The 7,408-nt window shown below is 48.5% G+C and overlaps 1 pseudogene; it reads left to right on the top strand.

Annotated features, from left to right (window-relative positions):
* Nucleotides 1–45: 45 nt before the first annotated feature.
* LOC110493292 (protein SEC13 homolog) lies at nt 46–7,160 on the top strand (annotated as a pseudogene).
* The last annotated feature ends 248 nt before the right edge of the window (nt 7,161–7,408 follow it).

Genomic DNA, 7,408 nt, shown 5'->3' with positions numbered 1-7,408 from the left:
ATATCGAAAGACGCGCAGTTCGTAGCGAGACGACCGTTTGACCCGATGATTCTACGCATGAGTTTAGCCAACGTCGCCATGCAACCCAGTCTCTCGTTATTAGTACATAAAAACATTGTGCTCATTTGTAAATATAGTACATAATTAATGAGCGACTGGGTTGCGCCATGACATCGCCTACAAATGTGATCGTGGAAGCAGTTCAATTCATAGGGCTTTATTGGCATGGGAAGCATATGTTAACATTTGCCAAAGCAAGTAAAATAGATAATACACAAAAAGTGAAATAAACAATTTAAAAAAATCAACAGTAAACATTACAATCATTTAAAAAGTTTATAAATAATATAGACATTTCACATGTCATATTATGGCTATGTACAGTGTTATAACAATTTGCAAATAGTTGAAGTAGAAAAGTTTATGCCTATCTTCATATTGTACTGTCTTTGAGCTGGATCCTATCCACATGAAGACTTCCGGGTTTTTCAGATTTTTACCTTCAAAAATAAAAGACCACAGTAAACGCTATGTGTATGATAGGAATGAATCCATCTGGGCATCATGCTTAAGACATAACAGACCACGTCAGTACAGTTCAAAGGTCGCAGTCATATCAAATCAGTCAGGGTACAGTTAGTAGTAGACAAGGCATAGCTAGATAAAGTTTAATCAGCTGTCTGGGTGGCTGGTCTCAGATGATACCCGCAGGGGAAGAAGCCAGATGAGGAGGTCCTGAGTTGGCATGGTTACACGTGGTCTGCGGTTGTGAGGCCGGTTGGCCGTACTGCCAAATTCTCTAAAACGATGTTGGCTGTGGCTTATGGTAGAGAAATGAACATTTAATTCTCTGGCAACAGCTCTGGTGGACGTTCCTGCAGTCAGCATGCCAATTGCACTGCTCCTTCAAAACTCGAGACACCTGTGGTAGTGTGTTGTTGTGACAAAATGACACTTTTTAGAGTGGTGTTTTATTGTCCCCAGCACAAGGTGCACCTGTGTAATGATCACATTGTTTAATCAGCTTCTTGATATGACACATTTGTCAGGTGGGAGGATTATCTTGGCAAATGAGAAATGCTCATTGACAGGGATGTCAACAAAATTTGTGAACAACATTTTAGAGAAATAAGCTTTTTTTTGTGAGTATGGAACATTTCTGAGATCGTTTATTTCAGCTCATGAAACATGGGACCAACAGTGTAGCTAAGATAGTTGACTGAGTGTCATTGATTTGATTTTGAATGAGTTGTGTATCAGGTTTAATTCCATTGCCCTGTATGTCTTTAATAAGCTTTTCCTCACTAGACTGTTATGCAACAAAACTATCCTCTGAATTGATTGTATCTAGCTATGCCTCGTCTATACTAACTGCACCTTGACTGATTTGATTTGACTGCGACCTTTGAACTGTACTGACGTGGTCTGTTGTGTGTAAAAGCATGATGCCCAGACGGATTACTACGGCACCAGACTGGTCTTCTGACAGGTCTGTCAAGAATCTTCCATGTCAAAAATGGAGAACAGATCCTTGTGGCGGATTTGAGAGGGTAAGTGTGACCAAAATTATTTCAGATCTATTGTGGTTGTTCTTTTGATCACAGTTCTTATCTTTTATTAGTTATTTAACCTAGTTATATATAAAAATAGATTTCTACCAGCTTAGTGGGAAAACATGTGATTGTGATGCTGAAAAGGGAAGTATAAATGTTGCTGTTTTATACATTTTCTCTCTCGCCACAGTCACGAGGGTCCTGTGTGGCAGATGGCCTGGGCTCAGCCCCATGTACGGCAACGTCCTGACCTCGTGTTCCCGCGACAGGAAGGTGATCATCTGGAAGGAGGAGAACGGTACTTGGGACAAAATGTACGAGTACACTGTACACTGTACACGAGTACACTCTTCAGGTAAGAGCCTCTCCTGTAACCACTTAACCCTTAATTGCTCCAGGGGGACGGAACCTTGGCTGACCCCTGACCCCTGACCCTGTGCTTCAGGGGGTTAGGTTAAAAGGCAAGCGAGATAAGCATTTCTGTGGACTGTAAAGAAAATGGGCAATAACGTATTCTGGGAAATATACCAGTATGTATATGTATATACTGTACTCTATATCATCTACTTCATCTTTATGTAATACATGTATCACTAGCCACTTTAAACTATGCCACTTTGTTTACATACCCTACATTACTCATCTCATATGTATATACTGTACTCTATATCATCTACTGCATCTTTATGTAATACATGTATCACTAGCCACTTTAAACTATGCCACTTTGTTTACATACCCTACATTACTCATCTCATATGTATATACTGTACTCGATAGCATCTACTGCATCTTACCTATGCCGTTCTGTACCATCACTCATTCATATATCTTTATGTACATATTCTTCATCCCTTTACACTTGTGTGTATGAGGTAGTTGTTGAGGAATTGTTAGGTTAGATTACTCGTTGGTTATTACTGCATTGTCGGAACTAGAAGCACAAGCATTTCGCTACACTCGCATTAACATCTGCTAACCATGTGTATGTGACAAATAAATTTGATTTGAGTTGATGTTAAAGATCTGTGAATTTTGTTGTACGTTATTGGTTGTTATAAACCGGGTGGTTCGAGCCATGAATACTTCTTGGCTGAAAGCCGTGGTATAACAGACCGTATACCACAGGTATGACAAAAAAAAAAAAAAGACTATTTACTGGTATAATTATGTTGGTAACCAGTTTATAATAGCAATAAGGCACCTCTGGGGTTTGTGATATATGGCCAATATACCACGGCTAAGGGCTGTGTCCAGGGGATCAACAGTGGGACATTAAGAAGATCAGCAATGCACACACAGTGAGCACAACGCTAACGGTTTAAATGAATGTACTTTATCACTGTGTGGTCTGACGTAAAACCCTACAGCTCTCTATTCTCATAACAGTATGCTGTGTTCGTATGAATAAAACCTGAATGTTTCAGACTAAAAGTAGTTGACATTTGAATTGTTAGACATGTTGTAGTCGTATGAACAGGCTTTCTGTAACGGCGTTCTTCGTTTGTTGAGAGAGAGGACCGAAATGCAGCGTGGTGATTACTCATGTTCTTTAATCAATAATAGACGATACATGAAATAACTAAATGAATACGAAAACAACAAACGGAACGTGAAACCTAATACAGCCTATCTGGTGAACACTACACAAAGACAGGAACAATCACCCACAAACAAACAGTGCAACCCAGGCTACCTAAGTATGATTCTCAATCAGAGACAACTAATGACACCTGCCTCTGATTGAGAACCATACTAGGCCGAAAACATAGAACTGCCCCAAAACATAGAAAAACAAACATAGACTACCCACCCAACTCACGCCCTGACCATACTAAATAAATACAAAAACAACGGAAATAGAGGTCAGAACGTGACAGTACCCCCCCCCAAAGGTGCGGACTCCGGCCGCAAAACCTTGACCTATAGGGGAGGGTCTGGGTGGGCGTCTGTCCACGGTGGCGGCTCTGGCGCGGGACGCGGACCCCACTTCGCCATTGTCCTAGTCCGCCTTATTGTCCGCCTCCGTGGCTTACTCACCCTGCCCACCCCTCTCAATGACCCCACTGGACAGAGGGGCTGCTTGGGACAGAGGGGCAGCTGCTCGGGGCAGAGGGGCTCCGGCAGCGGCGCCGGGCAGGCGGGAGGCTCCGGCAGCGGCGCCGGACAGGCGGGAGGCTCCGGCAGCGGCGCCGGACAGGCGGGAGGCTCCGGCAGCGGCGCCGGACAGGCGGGAGGCTCCGGCAGCGGCGCCGGACAGGCGGGAGGCTCCGGCAGCGGCGCCGGACAGGCGGGAGGCTCCGGCAGCGGCGCCGGACAGGCGGGAGGCTCCGGCAGCGGCGCCGGACAGGCGGGAGGCTCCGGCAGCGGCGCCGGATAGGCGGGAGGCTCCGGCAGAGGCGCCGGACAGGCGGGAGGCTCCGGCAGAGGCGCCGGACAGGCGGGAGGCTCCGGCAGAGGCGCCGGACAGGCGGGAGGCTCCGGCAGAGGCGCCGGACAGGCGGGAGGCTCCGGCAGCGGCGCCGGACAGGCGGGAGGCTCCGGCAGCGGCGCCGGACAGGCGGGAGGCTCCGGCAGCGGCGCCGGACAGGCGGGAGGCTCCGGCAGAGGCGCCGGACAGGCGGGAGGCTCCGGCAGAGGCGCCGGACAGGCGGGAGGCTCCGGCAGCGGCGCCGGACAGGCGGGAGGCTCCGGCAGCGGCGCCGGACAGGCGGGAGGCTCCGGCAGCGGCGCCGGACAGGCGGGAGGCTCCGGCAGCGGCGCCGGACAGGCGGGAGGCTCCGGCAGAGGCGCCGGACAAGAGGAAGGCTCTGGACGGATGGGCCGGAGAGACAGCCTGGTACGGGGAGCTGCCACCGGAGGGCTGGGGTGTGGAGGTGGTGACGGATAGACCGGGCCGTGCAGGCGCACTGGAGCTCTTGAGCACCGAGCCTGCCCAACCTTACCCGGTTGAATGGTCCCGGTCGCCCTGCCAGTGCGGCGAGGTGGAATAGCCCGCACTGGGCTATGCAGGCGAACCGGGGACACCGTGCGCAAGGCTGGTGCCATGTAAGCCGGCCCAAGGAGACGCACTGGAGACCAGATGCGTAGAGCCGGCTTCATGGCACTTGGCTCGATGCCCACTCTAGCCCGGCCGATACGCGGAGCTGGAATGTACCGCACCGGGCTGTGCACCCGCACTGGGGACACCGTGCGCTCCACAGCATAACACGGTGCCTGCCCGGTCTCTCTAGCCCCCCGGTAACCACAGGGAGTTTGCGCAGGTCTCCTACCTGGCGTAGCCATACTCCCTGTTAGCCCCCCCCCAAGAAATGTTTGGGGCTGACTCCCGGGCTTCCATCCACGACGCCGCGCTGCCTCCTCATACCAGCGCCTCTCCGCTTTCGCCGCCTCCCGTTCTTCCTTGGGGCGGCGATATTCTCCTGGCTGAGCCCAAGGTCCTTTACCGTCTAATTCGTCCTCCCAACTAGTATACTCCATGCCATTGCTGTCCATAACGTCCTCCCTTCGCTGCTGCCTGTTAACACGCTGCTCGGTCCGGGTGTGGTGGGTGATTCTGTAACGGCGTTCTTCGTTTGTTGAGAGAGAGGACCGAAATGCAGCGTGGTGATTACTCATGTTCTTTAATCAATAATAGACGATACATGAAATAACTAAATGAATACGAAAACAACAAACGGAACGTGAAACCTAATACAGCCTATCTGGTGAACACTACACAAAGACAGGAACAATCACCCACAAACAAACAGTGCAACCCAGGCTACCTAAGTATGATTCTCAATCAGAGACAACTAATGACACCTGCCTCTGATTGAGAACCATACTAGGCCGAAAACATAGAACTGCCCCAAAACATAGAAAAACAAACATAGACTACCCACCCAACTCACGCCCTGACCATACTAAATAAATACAAAAACAACGGAAATAGAGGTCAGAACGTGACACTTTCTTTTTTATTTTTTTTTAACATTCTGTCAATGTGACTGTGTGTTGTAACAACCCAATGTCCTCCCTCTGTCCTGTCAGATTGGCTGTAAATGCAGGGAACTGGGCTCCAACGGTGGTGCCAGGTGGTCTGATAGACCAGCCATCGGGTCAGAATCCCAACTGCACCAAGAGGCTTGTCTCAGGAGGCTGTGACAACCTGGTCAAGCTCTGGAAGTAAGTCAAGGGGGTCTTCTCTGTTAATGTTTAAATGCACAGCACCGCTATAGTTCTATAAAACGACAGAAAATATTCACTTACAATAGCAACATGATGATATAGCGTGAGCCACTTCATGGAAAGTGTTACTAAATAGGTTCCTATGGTAACCAGACAGGCAAATAGGTTCCTATGGTAACCAGACAGGTAAATAGGTTCCTATGGTAATCAGACAGGTAAATAGGTTCCTATGGCTGCCAGACAGGTTTGTATGTCTTCTTTCTTAGAGAGGAGGATGGCCAATGGAAGGAAGACCAGAAGCTGGAGGCTCACAGTGATTGGGTCAGAGATGTAGGTTGGGCTCCCTCCGTAGGGACTACCCAGGTACGTCTCTACTACTATCAGAGAAAAACAGTGTTGTGTTTGATTCAGGCTCATCTCATACGACCAACAAACTGCCGAAGGTCAATTCCAATTTAGTTCATTCCGTCAATTCCAACAATTTGAAAAAAGTGTCAGTTTTATTTAGAATAGAGATGTTTTCGCCCTTAAATAAATGTCACTTCCTGAATTTAAATGGAGTTGAACACATAACCACATTTGATCATCTTGTAAGGTCTGTTGGGACCCTCGTGAACGGCAGTTTAAAATAAAACAGTTTTTTGTTGTGGTCTTGTCTGCTAGTGACATTTATCTCATAACAAAAAACTCTCTCTTGCTGTCTGACTGCAGGACGGCGGGGTCTTCATCTGGACGTGTGACAACCCTTCAGGTAACAAGTGGACGGATAAACTGCTCCACAAGTTCAACGATGTGGCGTGTCAGCGGGTCCATCACCGGAAACATCCTGGCTGTGTCCGGAGGGGACAACAAGGTCAACACACACACACACACGCACACACGCACGCACGCACGCACACACACACACACCCACACCAAGGTCAGTACACACACACACACAAGACACCAAGGTCAGTACACACACACACACAATACACCAAGGTCAGTACACACACACACACACACCAAGGTCAGCACACACACACACACACACACACACACACAGTCAGGGTTGAATTGTTTACTCTTTCACTAAATAAACCTTTTTAAATTTTCTGTCATAAATGTTGAAAGCGAAAAAATATGAAAGCAACTCTTTATTTCAAGCAATGATTTTATTGGTGAAATGGGTAACATTTTGATCTGCAGTATGTATAATTCACACCCACTTAGCAGAAGCTTTTATCCACAGCGACTCAGTGCTGTTACAAATGATCCCCTTGTTTGTCTTTAATTGTGACTGTCGTTGCCTGTCTCTAGGTGACTCTGTGGAAGGAGTCTGTGGACGGCCAGTGGGCTAGCATCAGCGATGTCAACAAAGTCCAGGGAGCCGTATCAACCATCACAGATGGAGCAGCGAGTGAACTACCACCTAGCCTAGTCCCAGATCTGGGCTAACTACCACCTAGCCTAGTCCCAGATCTGGGCTAACTACCGCCTAGTCCCAGATCTGGGCTAACTAGCACCTAGCTCAGTCCCAGATCCGGGCTAACTACCGCCTAGCCTAGTCCCAGATCTGGGCTAACTACTACCTAGCCTAGTCCCATATCTGGGCTAACTACCACCTAGCCTAGTCCTAGATCTGGGCTAACTACTACCTAGCCTAGTCCCATATCTGGGCTAACTACCACCTAGCCTAGTCCTAG

The sequence above is a fragment of the Oncorhynchus mykiss genome, chromosome 17 (genome assembly GCF_057628025.1).
Source record: "Oncorhynchus mykiss isolate SJ-2025 chromosome 17, ASM5762802v1, whole genome shotgun sequence".
Classification (NCBI taxonomy): domain Eukaryota; kingdom Metazoa; phylum Chordata; class Actinopteri; order Salmoniformes; family Salmonidae; genus Oncorhynchus; species Oncorhynchus mykiss.
The sequence above is the reverse complement of the archived record's forward strand: the minus strand, read 5'-3'. Positions and strand labels throughout refer to the sequence as shown.